The 13,924-nt window shown below is 40.9% G+C and overlaps 1 pseudogene; it reads left to right on the forward strand.

The window, feature by feature from the left end:
• Positions 1-906: 906 nt before the first annotated feature.
• LOC127183628 (60S ribosomal protein L7a-like) lies at positions 907-1,860 on the forward strand (annotated as a pseudogene).
• The last annotated feature ends 12,064 nt before the right edge of the window (positions 1,861-13,924 follow it).

The following is a 13,924-nucleotide window of genomic DNA, read 5'->3' on the forward strand; positions in this document are numbered from 1 at the left end:
CAGACCACAGGCATGCTACACAAAACTTAACATCAAATAGCAAATAAATTCAGAGCACATAGAAAACCCCTGAAAGCCTTTTCTAAGATTCAAGTGATCTTATTTCTAAGCTGAGTTTGAAAGGAGATGGAGGACAGGGAAAATGAAGATCAGAAAGAGCAATAGGCCAAGTCACTCAGGAAATCAGCGAGCTGCTACACTAGCAAAGGAAATTGCTGGTTATGTATGTTAAATCTCATACAAACATGGCATGCATGTGTGAGTGAGTGTGTGGATGTGTGGGTGTGTATGTGTGTGAGTGAGTGTATGGATGTGTGTGTGAGTGTGTGGATGTGTGTGTGTAAGAAAGATAAGTGTATGGATGTGTGTGTTTGTGCATGTGTGTGTGTGTGTGTGTGTGTGTCATGTATTCTTATTTGCAACCCAAGAATTGCTCATTTATAGGTACTCTAACTTTCTATTTTCCCTAGAGACCACAAAATGAAGTCACCAAAACAGACACAAAGTTTAACAATTTAAAAGTTAAGCTAGTGTGCTCAGGAGATAGGTGAGGAACAGTTCTTTCTGAGAAGCCAGTAAGTCTTGAGTTCAAATCCCCAGAATCTACTTATAAGGCAGGCAGGGCTACACATACTTGAAACGCCAGCACTGGGTGGAACCCAAGAGCTCACTGAACAGCCAGTCTAGTTGACAGTTCTGTGAGAGAACTATCTGGAAAAAAAAAAAAAGAGGTGGAGTAAACTATGTATGGTAGACAGTGACCATCCGTCCAATGTATAGCTGTAAAGATTTTTCTCATAATGTGGGCTCCCTCTTCACACAAGTAATGGTGTTCTTTATTGTGCAGAAACTTTGGATTCAGGGTCTGGTTTATGAATTGTTTGTTGTTATCCCTGCTCCGATGACATGCTCTTCAGAAATATCCTTTCCCATGCCCACGAGTTCAAGCGTAGCCTGTTTTTTCTTCTATCCAATTCAGCATAGCACATCTTATGTTGAGGGCATTCATCCATTGGAATTTTGGACCAGGTGAGAGATAAAGATCTAGCTTCATGCTCTCCTCTAGCCCAGCAAGGACAGAAGGTGGAGGGGAAGAAGGTGGCCTTGCCCCCACCCCTGCCCCGCCATCATGAAGAAATGGGAAGCCAAAAATGTGGTCAATCCTTTGAGAAAATATTTAAGAACTTCAGCATTGGAAAGAACACCTACCCCAAAAGTTCTCTCACATGCTTTGTCCAATGGCCCCAGTACATCAAGCTGCAGCGGCAAAGGGCCATCCTCTGTAAGCAGCTAGAAGTACCTCCTGCCGTTACCCAGTTCCCACAGTCCCTGGACCAGCAAACAGTCACCCAGGTGCATAAGCTTGCCCACAAATACAGGCCAGAGACAAAGCAGAAGAAGCAAAGGCTACTGGCACATGCTGAGAAGAAAGCTGCTGGCAAGGGGGACGTCCCAACTAAGAGACCATCTATCTTTTGAGCAGGGGTCAATACAGTCACCACCTTGGTGGAGAAAAAGAAGGCTCATCTTGTGGAGATTGCCCATGACTTATACCCCACTGAACTGGTGGTTTTCCTACCTGCCCTGTGTCAAAAGATGGGGGTCCCCTTCATCATCAAGGAAAAGGCTAGGTTGAGCAGCTGGTCCACAGAAGACTTGCACCACTGTTTCCTTCACACAAGTGAACTCTGAAGACAGGGGTGCTCTAAGTTGGTGGAAGATATTAGGGACCATTACAATGTCAGATATGACGAGATCCACGGCCACTGGGAAGGCAACATCCTGGGTCCTAAAACTGTGATTCTCATTGCCAAGCTGAAAAAGGCAAAGGCTAAAGAACTCACCACTAAACTGGGTTAAATGTATACTGATAAGTTTTCTGCACATAAATATAATTACAATTTTTGAAAATCTAGCTTCATTCTCCTACACATTGCTATCTACTTTGATCAGCACAGTTCATTGAGGATGTTGTCATTTCTCAAATAGACAGAATCCCTTTTGTCAAAAATCATATGGTTGTAGAAATGGAGGCTTATATCTAGGTCCTTAATTCCATCCATTGATCAATGACTCTGATCTGTTTTTAATGACACTAGCATACTGTTTTTATTACTATATCTCTGTAGTGTAACTTGAAAATATGTGATGGGTGATATCTCCAGAGGTGTTTTATTGTTCAGGACTATTTTGGCCATCTTGGGACTTTGGTATTTCCAGACTAAAGTTAAGATTGTTTTTTCAATTTCTTTAAAAATCTGTGTTGAAGTTTCCCTGAGTATTGCATTATCTCTGAGTATTGCTTCTGGAATGATGGCGATTTTTACTACTAACACTACCAATCCATGAGTGTGGGAGATCTTTCCAGATCTTTCCATTTTCGGGGATCTTCCTCAATTTCCTTCGTCACGGTATTAAGGTTTTTATTGAACAAGACTTTAACTTCCTTGGTTAGAGTAATTCTAGGATTTTTAGGCTATTATGGACAGAATTATTTCCCTGATTTCCATGTGCATTTATTTGTCATTTCTTTTTTTTAGGATTTTATTTATTTTTATGTATATGAGTGCTCTATCTGCATGTACACCTGCACTCCAGAAGAGGGCTTTAGAGGGTATAGATGGTTGTAAGTACTATGTGGTTGCTGGGAATTGAACTCAGAACCTCTGGAAGAACAGCCAGTGCTCTTAACCTTGGAGCCATCTCTCCAGCCCCCTATTTGTCATTTCTATATAGAAAACCTACCAGCTTTTGTGTGTTGATTCTGTACCCTCCTATATTGCTCAATGTGTTTGCCAACTCTAAATATTTTCTAGTAGAGTCCTGAGGGTCTTTTATGTATATAATTTATCAGCTGCAAATAAGGATGCTTTAACTCCTTCTTTCCTATTTGGATCGCCCCCCCCCTTTTTTTTTCACTTGTCTTATTGTCTTAGCCAAGACATTAAGCAGTGTCCTGAACAAGAGTGGAGAGAGTGAACATTTTTGCATTAAAACAAACAACTCAGTCCCAAAATGGGGCATGGAACTACACAGAGAGTTCTCAAATGATGACATACAAGTGGCTGGGAAATACTTTTAAAATATGTTCGACCTCCTTAGTCATCAAGGAAATGCAAATTAAAACTAATTTGAGATTTCATGTTACCCCCGTCAGATGGCCAAGACCAAAACCACAAATGGCAGCAGATGTTGGTGTGGACGTGGGGAAAAGAGAACAACTGTTCACTGCTGCTGAAGGGTACAAACTGGTGCAGCCACTATGGAAATCAGTGTGGCAGTCCCTCAGAAACCTAGAAATATATCTACTTTATGATCTAGACATAATACCATTCTTAGGCACATACCCAAAAGACTCTACATGCTATACGGAGATACTCGCTCACCCATGTTCACTGTTGCTCTACTCAAAATATTCAGGAGATAGAAACAGCCTAGATGTCCATCAACTGATAAGGGGTGTGTGTGTGTGTGTGTGTGTGTGTGTGTGTGTGTGTGTGTATAAATGATACATTTTCATGGAGAATATTAACCAGCCTAAGAAAAAATGAAATTATAAAATTCACAGATAAACAAATAAAGCTGGAAATCATCATCCTGAGTGAGGTGACACACTCGGAAAGACAAGCATCATATGTTTTCTCCATTTTGTGGATGTCCCCTTTCAATTTTTAGATGTGTGTGTTTCCTTTGTAATACACAGAGAGATTGGGAAATTAGTAATAGGCCATGGGGAAGGGGTTATTTCAAGACAGTGGGAAAAAGAACAGTGATAGAAGTGGGGAAAGAGAACAGTGGAATAGGAAGGGTTAAATGTGATGGCGGTGGGAAAACAATGCTGAGGAGTGAAGACATGGGGTTGTAAACAATACTAAACACTTTCTGAAAAATCATAGGAAAAACTACTACTGCAAAAAGCTTCCTAAAATAAAACTTACACATAAAAAGTTCAAATTGAGTTACCCTATAACAGGCCCCCTAGATTTCTCAGGCTAAACAATGAAAAGCCCAGGGTTGGGAATGGGCTTTTTTTTTTAATTGTTTGAAAATGATATGCCATAGACGTCCAACATCACAAGCTGTTTTCTGTTGGTTACCCTGCAGAATGTGATGACAAGAACCTATTACTAAAGAAATCCATATTTGAATCATAGAACATGGAGAGATCAAGCTGGCATTGGTCTGGAAGCCTCATGCCCACTGGGTAGCTTTCATCCTGGTGGAAGGGGCAAGGCTACTAGAGGAGAAAAGAAATCTTCAGTCTCGCTCAGCTATGAACCTGAAAGCTACAATAATGTCCTACCCAGTAAGATATTCCCAATGGCGCAATAATAGCCTGAATGTTATGAAAGTGACCAGCCACTGTTCAGTTGAATTTGAGATCCACTCCACAAGATGGAACTCTTATCTGGCACAGTTACTAGGGCCAAGAGCCTACAGGTCATAGATGCTAGAGGAGATTAGACTACTATTAGCAAACCTATTCCTGATGACTTTCGAGTATATCTATAGATTAGTGCAGCAAGATACCCACAACTGATGGAGATCAGCTTTAAACGGAAGAGCTATATCACATCCCCTCCTCCCAAGGCCCAGGGAGCATTGCAGAATGGAGAGCACAAAGACTATAGGAGCCAGAAGCAGTTGGGGGAGGGGGAAGACATGATACTGTAGTTTCAGTTATGAACTCTGCACTTGTAACAACAGGAACAATACCTGTGTAACTTCAAGCCAGGCAAGCCCCCAACATGGAGGGGAGGAGGTGGGAATAATGAAGTCCCACCACTACCTAGGCCATTCATAATTCATAGTTGCTGGAAGAGGAAGAGCTAGATTTCCTTAAATGTGTGGCCCCTGATAGGATTAACATGTTCCAGTGAATGGCCACACACCCATGAGCATCGATTGGACTATGATTGGATTTGATGGGTTTTTTATGGAGTGGGACACAAAGCTTATTGGGCAAGGAATGATGGGAGAAGATGCTATGGGGATGAGTATGATCAAAAGCCAATGTATGTGTTTCTCAAAGACTATAAAAATATCATAAGATACAGAGCAATAAAGAAAAACACCCAACATCTTCCGGATTCCACATGTAGGTGCATACAGAAAGCGTGAATGTTTACACAGACACACACACACACACACACACACACACACACACACACACTGTGTGTGTGCATATGCAACAACAAATTTGAGAAAAAGAGACCATGCATCTGAAAGAAAAAGAAGGGGAGAATGATATAATTATAAGACAAAAAAAGAAAGAAAGAAAAAAAGACAGAAAATAAAAAGGAAATACTAGACTGAAATGAAAAATGCATTCACTAAAAGAGAGAGCAATCTCAATTCCCACACTCAACTGAAACACCAACGAAAGGGTACCACCTTAACTGACTTATATTTCAAGCACATGGCAAGCCTCCTGGCCCATGACGGGCCGGCCGTGAACAGAATGCATCATCTCATTTTGTCATAGGAGCTTTCTAATCCTTTGTGCTGTGAGGGCCTACAGACCTCTCTGCAACTATTTGATTTGGAAATAAAGCCAAAAAACAAGAATGGCTTTCCATGCTGCACTTTCCTGTCGCAAATGGATCTATACTGCAGTTCCACGACATAAACGCTGAGCCTCCCCACTGCCCCAAACAAAGCTGATTTTCCTTTGCCTCTCCACTTTTGAAAAGCCCAAGACTGCATGTATGTTTGTGTTTCTTTCTGTTGACTGTAGGTTTTGATGTTGTTGCCAGTTCCTTTCTCATACTGTCAAATTTTGTTTTATATTCCCTCATTCTTTCAACCACTTTAAGGGGGGGAAATGCTAATTACCGCAGGCTTAATAGCAGTTTTGAACTGCTCCAGAACGCAGGGTCTCACAAATACCTGTCAGCGCAGAAGTTTTCAATGACCATAATTCTATTCCTAATTCAAATTACCATAATTGCCCTCCATTAATGCAACTTTCTTAAAGCAAAAACATCAAAGAAACTGGCACTCGCATTAGCTTAGTTGACTTCTTGCAAAAAATAAACAGTGTCTGTCCATTTTGAAAATGATGGTAGTCTTGAAAACGTGTGTGTCAGTGCTCTGAGTTCATAAGAGCTATCACATTATACAATGATTATTCTGTAAATACCCGTGCAAATGGGAAGCTAGCCATAGCTTCCTTCCTTCCTCTTGCATTCTGGATGAATCATAAGATCAGCTTTCCTAATTGTCACGACAGTTACCACAAGAAGAAAATCCAGTGTATGAGAAGATCCTTAGCTGACTTCACTCTTACAGAGACATCTATTTCTATAAAACATGCTTCTAATGTGCAATCATCAGCTCCACTTTTAAATCGATGAATTTATTTTTAATCAACATGCAAGGTATTACATGCCAGTATGGCCTTTTCAAACAGAGTGGTTTTAATAGTCTCTTCCCTCCAGAGTCTTTCAACTGTCAGTTACATGTGGGACTTCTGCCTTCCCACTTCCTCAGCACTTTTTACCTTCTCTGGGCATGTGGTCTGATTGTTTTAGGCCTTGTACCCATTTATATCCACATACAGATAGATATAAATATGGAAGGACATAGACATATTAGGAATGGTATTGATAACTGAACACTTCTGTACTAATGGGTGTTTGTAAGACCCCAGTGTTCTGGTGCAGCTCAAAACTGCTATTATGCGTTTGTACTCAGCCTTTCCCTCCCCTGAGATGGTTGAAAGAATGAGAGAATGTAAAACAAAACTTGACAGTATGAGAAAGGAACTGGCAAGCAGCATCGAAACCTACAGTCAACAGAAAGAGGCACAGCATAACATGGAGTCTCGGGCTTTTCAAAAATAGAGAGGTGTGTGTGTGTGTACGCGTGCACGCGCGCGTGTGTGTGTGTGTGTGTGTGTGTGTGTGTGTGTATGTGTGTATGTGTGTGTGTGTAGGATACACACATAAGAGAAATCATGCAGGGTTTTTTCTCAGTTTGGGTCACACTGCTAAGCATTACACTTTCTAGACCCACTTATGTTCCTGAAATTTTTGTAATTTCATTTTTCTTCACTTTGCAGATAAATAAAATTCCATTATATGTATGAAGCACATTTTCATTATCCATTCATCTGCTCCTAGACATATAACCCAGTTCTAGTTCCTTGCGATTAGGAGCAGAACAGCAATAAACATGAATGTGTAAGCATCTGTCATGGGGCTTGAAGTATTTTAGACATATGCCCAGGAGTGGTATCTCTGGGTCACGTGATAATTCTGTTTTCAATTTTTGGAGAAACCACACTAATGATTTCCATGATGGCTGTGCTAATCAGCAGGAAGATGAAAATCAATTACATTTCTAATGACTTTTATTTTCCTGGACAACTCATATTTGTTTTTTCTGTTACTGACATGAAACAAGACACCTTACTCAAGGTCAGATAAACTGAATATTAGCGCGATGCCATCTCTGGACTATGCCTGGCATTTCACCAGGAAACCACAATCTTGAGATTTGGAACACTGGTGCCTGAACTCTAAGACACCGCGAGAGGAGAGCAGGCAGAGTGAAAGGCCGTGTCATTGGCTGAACTATTAAAGTACTTGGTTTCAGAGAGCTGAGTAGGCAGTCCTTTCAGTTAACAAATAAGGTGGCAACACATTTGTCAATAGATTTAAGCCGATTCATAGATAGACTTCAAAAAACGTTTAAATTGTTTAAACGGGCCTTGTCACAATAGGTTCATTTTAGCTTCCTCAAATATGATCAAAGTCATTGGCATGTCTCAGTCATGCAGAGCCTCTCTGTGGTGTCCTGTACTTCAGTCAGCCACTCAAGAGCCACAGCAGCTTTGAAGGTTGAAAATTTGGCATTTTCAAATGCCACGGGCACCTTTAGGATTTAGCTCCAGGCAAAACCTAAATAGAAGATAGGAAACAGAGTGGTGCAATTTGCTGCCTCTAGAGGCTTCAGCAAGAGCGCGTTCATCTAACTCCCTACATTTAATAAAAAAAATAAAAAATAAAAAATCTCGTCTAGTGAATGAAGTCACAGTTACAGCCATACCCTGGGGGCTCTCACAATTTCCACTGAGTTGAAACATTTCCTCTTAGAAGGAGGATGATGGTGTGTAAAACTCAGGGATCTTTTTTTTTTTTTTTTGCTAGCTCATAATTTTTATTTTTATTTTTTATTTTTTTTAACACATTTTTATTGAAAGATAAAATAATTCATATTACATCTCATTTTCTATCCCATCCCATACATCCTCCCATTCCTCCCTCCCTCCCACTTTCACCCCAATCCCCCTTCCCTATGACTGTGACCAAGGAGACTTGATACCCTAGCACCATATTCAGGGGGAGGAGGTCCCCCTTGGTCACAAACTCAGGGATCTTATGAAACAAGACTTGGGACAGCCCTCCCTGATGAAGCAAGCAGGGCAGCAGGGCACTTACCTCCTGGTCAAGCATGTTACTCTAAATAAGCCCTGGCCATGCTCTTGTAAGGAGCCCAACCCCATAAGCTCATTGGCCCACCAATCAAGACTGGACTAGACTCTTTTTTTTTTTTTTTTTTTTTTTAATCTATTGTCAGTGGCCTATTTGGGGTACCTAAACAATTATTCACATCTTCCCCAGGAAGTCATGCAGAACACAAGCACTCTATATATTTAAATTATTGAATTTTGCTCCTCCAATTGTTAAATAAAATTAACTCTACAGGCACCAGGGATTTCATGACACAAGATGAATTTTTATCAATAATAAGCAGGGTCTGGATGACTGGAAATGAGCTTGCCAGTATAAGACCAGCTCTAGTTACACAGAAAAAAAAAATCCTATATAAAAATAGTACATTAAAATATAGTCTAGGTTTCACCGTGTTTCATAGAGCTGTTCTGGGAAAGTACGACAGGTGACATCAAATTTGACTCTGCTCCTTGCTTAAGGTTCATGTGTTTTCATGAGTGCCTTACACTAGTGGCAGAAGAAAAAAAGTATAATAGAGATGTCATGACTAGACTAAACTTAGAGTGTGCATGGAGCATCTATAAATGTAAGGTTAGTTCCAGAGTTTGGCTAAGTTCCATACAGTCTCAGAATGGCTGTTCTTCTAATCATATATGTAGAAGTTCAGGTCACAATTTGATTAATACAATCACCCATTGTTCGGAGAAAAGAGTACCCTGTTTGTTGTCAATGAGCTAACACCATAATATAGGGGGAAACACTTCTCTCAGCTTCACTGAAATGTCCAGGATGACCTAGGAGACTATACAGAAAATGAAAGATGTTTCATGGCTGTCTGTTGAATTCATTAATTAGTAACAGGAACTAATTAATGAATTGATATTGATAACTTTACAATATGGAAATGCCCACTATATTGGATCTTCTGCTCATCTCAGTGTGTGATGAGCAAGCCAGACTCAGAGGTACATGTCTGTAATGTCTGCATTTGGCAGGCTAAGGGAGGTTTGTCAGGTCGAAGCCAGCCTGGGTTACACAGAAAAACTCAATCTAAAGTAAAAGTAGAGTCACATTTCAAGCAAGCAAATATCCCTGGAGATCAACATTATAGGCGTATTTACTTCAAACTTTCCAAACTAAAATGCATCTAAAAATTTATTGATCATATGCATAGATATCTATGCTGGTTCCAACTTTTTTCCTATTATGAGTAGAACAGCAATAAACATGTATCTGTAGTAAAATGTGGAGTCCTTTGGATATAGATAGTTGTGTGGTGATTCCAATATGTATTATATAACATGGATATTATATATGCAGCAAGTTCGTTCATTTATATAATCTCATCTTTGTCCTCCTTCCTCTCTCCAATATACATTTTTCTCAATTATATTTCTCTTTGGCTCTGCTTTATTCCCTCTGTTTTCTTCTTTTATTTACCTCTCTTCAAGTAAAATAAATGTAAAACAAGAACATGTGGTATTTTTCACATTTATTTTTAAGTCTTACGATTGCCACGTTTAATTTTTTAAGTATGTAATTGCAATATTTAAATGATTTTTCCTTAGGAAAATATCTGACCATGATTTGTTTCACTTTTTAGGGAATCAGAAGCCATTTACTCTCTCAAATTAAAAAAAAAATGTTCTTATTTGGAAGGCAAATAGCACTATTCTGATTCTGTGTGTGTGTGTGTGTCTGTCTCTCCCCCCCGCCCCTTCGCTCCCCTTTCCTCACAGCCTCCTGAACCATCTGCATACTATTCTCTCAAGCCAGCAACATATTATTGGTCAAGCAATGAAGCAAAACCACCATCCAGACTCAGGAACTCTGAACTGTCTACCCTAAGCCCAACCACCTTCCAGACAAATGGATTTATAGAAATTGCTTATAGTGAGAAATCAAAAGGAAAATATGGCAGAAATAAATGACTGCTTTATTTGTTTCATGGGGTTGTTATGAAGCTCAACTGGTTTATTGAAAACAAAAGTATCTGCAGTGTGTAGAACTTAGATACCGGAAGTTACTGATAGTCTTTAACTGTCGCCAGAGTGAGGGGAAGCACAGGCATTAATGCTAGATTGCTGCCTGCCTCCTGTAGGACCTTGTCCCTGTAAGACTCGCGCTTCTGCCTTCTTCTCTTTGAAATAATGGGGCTGGGAAGGTAGCTCTGTACATAAAAGCACTTGCTGTGCTCCCTGGCACCCACCTAGAAAGCTGGGGATGGTGGTGCTTATGAGTTTACAACTCTAAAGTGTCAGGGGGAGGGCAGGATATATACAGGAAGATCCCTGGAGCTCGTTGCCCTCCAGCCTAGCTGACAAACGATAAGCTTCAGGTTCAGTGATGGACTGTCTTGAAACAATAAGATGAAGAATAATAAAAGACAGGCACCATCCTCTGAGCTTATGCAGGGACACACACATCTGCACATAACATAAATACACATACACACCTGCACATAACATGAACATACACATACACAGTCCTGCACATAACATGAACATCTGCATCCCTGCACATAATATGAATACAAACACACACCTGCATATAACATAAATACACACACCTGTACATAACATAAATACACACACACATATACACACCTGACATAACATGAATACACACACCTGCACATACCAGAATACATACACACACACCTGCACATAGCATGAATATATACACACATACCTGCATATAACATGAATATACACACACCTACATATAACATGAATACACAAGATACACACATCTGCACATAGCATGCATACACATACACACACACCTGCCCATAATAAAATACACACACACACCTGCACATAACATAAACACACACACACACACACACACACACACACACACACAATGGTCGTACTTGCAGAGTAGGTGTGGAGAGTTAAATGAGTTAGAATTATTTAAAGTGCGCCTTGTCTGAGAATAAGTGCTACAATACATTTGCTATTGTTACCATTATGCTCAAATTATTCTCAAACTCAAATTCTGCTGTTATTCCCATGCCTGCATTTTCAGCTAAACACGCTCTCCCCGCCCCCCATCCGCAGTCTGCTTCCCAACAGACCAGCCCTGTTCCAGTCTTCCCAGTGCCCTGACTTAGAGTCAGTGCCTTATTCACTCTGCATTTTTATGAACCATCCCTTCCTCTCTGTGTACCCACTAATCAAACGCATGTCCCACCAGTCCTGCCCAACCACTTGTACTATACGCTTTCTCTATTTCCAGAATTACAGTGGCACTTGCAATCAAGACTGTTCACTTGGAATTTACACACCCACCCTTTGTCCTGTTTGCCTGCAAAGGCATTCTGCCCCTCCTGAAAAATGTCCCCTTGAGGCCATGTGGCTCTGAAAACGGGATGGGGAGTGGGGGGTGGGCCCACTTCCTTCACAGGATGCTCAAGTCTAGGTGTTGTTTCCCTCAAGTACAGCCATCCCCCAGTATCAACCAGGCTTTGTTTCAGATCTCTTCAGTGACACCGAACACTATGGATGCTCAGGTCCCTCAAAAAAATGGCCTAGGGTTTGTACGTAAACTTCACACATCCCCCTATTCCCTTTAACTCATGTCTACATTAGTTACAATACGTAATACCACACAAATCAGCCATGGCTGCATTATATTTTAGGAAATAATGACAAGAAAAAAAACCTCTGTGTGTGTCTACACAATGGCTTTTTATTCACTGTTGATCCGTTTGCAGATGCAATACCTGCAGATGCAGTTGACTCCTCTACAGCAAACTTGAGTGAAAAGGATGATCTCCCAGCTCGCTAGCACACAGATGTTATGTCAGCTGTGTTCCGGAAGAAGCCAGCATCCACAGTTCAGCTCCATGGAGAAAATAGTGTGGCAGAATGAAGGAAGCACAGGGAAAGATACAGAGGAGGGTTTGAAAGCGCTATTCTCGTCCCAGCCTTTAAAGGTCTCTGAAGCTAGGCATACTGGCTCTTCCATATCTTTGGTTACTGGGATGTACTGACACCTGTCAGGGAGTCCCTTCTTATGCCTTTGGCTAGTTTAACTGTTCACAGTCTGGCATGGATACTGACAAATGTATCCTTTCCCTATTGACAGGCCTCTGTCCCAAAGCCAACGCTATTTTCAGCTTTAATTATATGACTTGTCCTTGTTCATTATCCATAGAACCACTGAAGAGCGACTAAAGTAAGTGATTCATTGCTGACACATGGCATTTCTTGAGCAGCCATTAATTAGCAAAATAGCACTTGAACATAAATTGTTAAGAAGTGTCAGCAAATAAAACCTTAATCAGGATTTTCCCCCTCCCTTCTTATGTATGCACCTTGCTGAATTGCACTAGGCAATTTCCAGCTTTAATTTGGAGCTTATCAGAAAAGCAGAGTATTAAATTAATCTTTAAGAATTGAACCTAAGTGTGCTTCACACCCTCCCTTCTCTCCTCCAGAAACAAGAGATGACCTGAGCCATATACATTGATCTTCTCCAGACTCCGAGTCTGGCACCCTTGAACACAAGAGCCACTCCAGACAGCATGGCTCATATTTAAGGAAGCCAGGACAGTGAATATGTACATGCAAGGTGTCACACCTGATTGCAGAGCAAGAAAATAAGAATAAAATGATCCATGGCAGAGTGGCCGAGGACAACGCCTCTCCTCACACCCACATGTTTGGAACCTCACCAGTTTGTTGTGTTCCAACCACTACCCAGAAACTGTCTGCATCTCTGACTCTGAGGAACTATTCTACAAATCAACTTGACCAGAGCATAACAGTCTGGAAGTGCCAGAAAATAACAGCTCCCTATGTCTACACAGCCTCCTATAACCTCCGCAACAGCCCTCCAACAGTGACTATTAGAAGACGATTTCTAAAGACTCCCCGGGTCCATTGAAGTTGAGAGACAGTATGGCAACACAAGAAGGGCCACTTAACCAAATTAACGAGCAACATTTTAACCTCTCTTTTATTCTCCATCTCTACTTCCCTGTCAGAATTCCCTGTGTGTATCCTTGAAAACAAATAAAAAATAGACATGTATCTACACCTTTGTTTTACTGTTTCCAAACTAAGAACTCACATTCTCATTAAGAAAAACCACACTGCGAACACTAGCTCTTTAACGGAGAAGTCCAGACTGCAGATATATTAAAAAAATCAAAACCAAAAACAACAAAAAGAGATGTCCCTGGGGCTGGAGAGACAGCTTGCTTGGTAATGTCTTTGCCATGCAACCGTGAAGGCCCACGTCCAGATCCTCAACACCCATGTAAAAGATTGGCACAGCGGCATCTAATTGTCATTCTTACATGAGGAGGCAATGCTAGTTGGGAGTCCTGGAGCTTGCTGGCCAGCCAACCTAACTAATTGGCAAACTCCACACTCAGGGAGAAACCTTCTTTCAAACAAATAGGTGGGGGAGGGGGGATTGAGAAGCCGACTGGGCGTCAATGTCTGGCCTCCACA

Source organism: Acomys russatus, chromosome 31 (genome assembly GCF_903995435.1).
Source record: "Acomys russatus chromosome 31, mAcoRus1.1, whole genome shotgun sequence".
In the NCBI taxonomy this organism is placed as follows: Eukaryota; Metazoa; Chordata; class Mammalia; order Rodentia; family Muridae; genus Acomys; species Acomys russatus.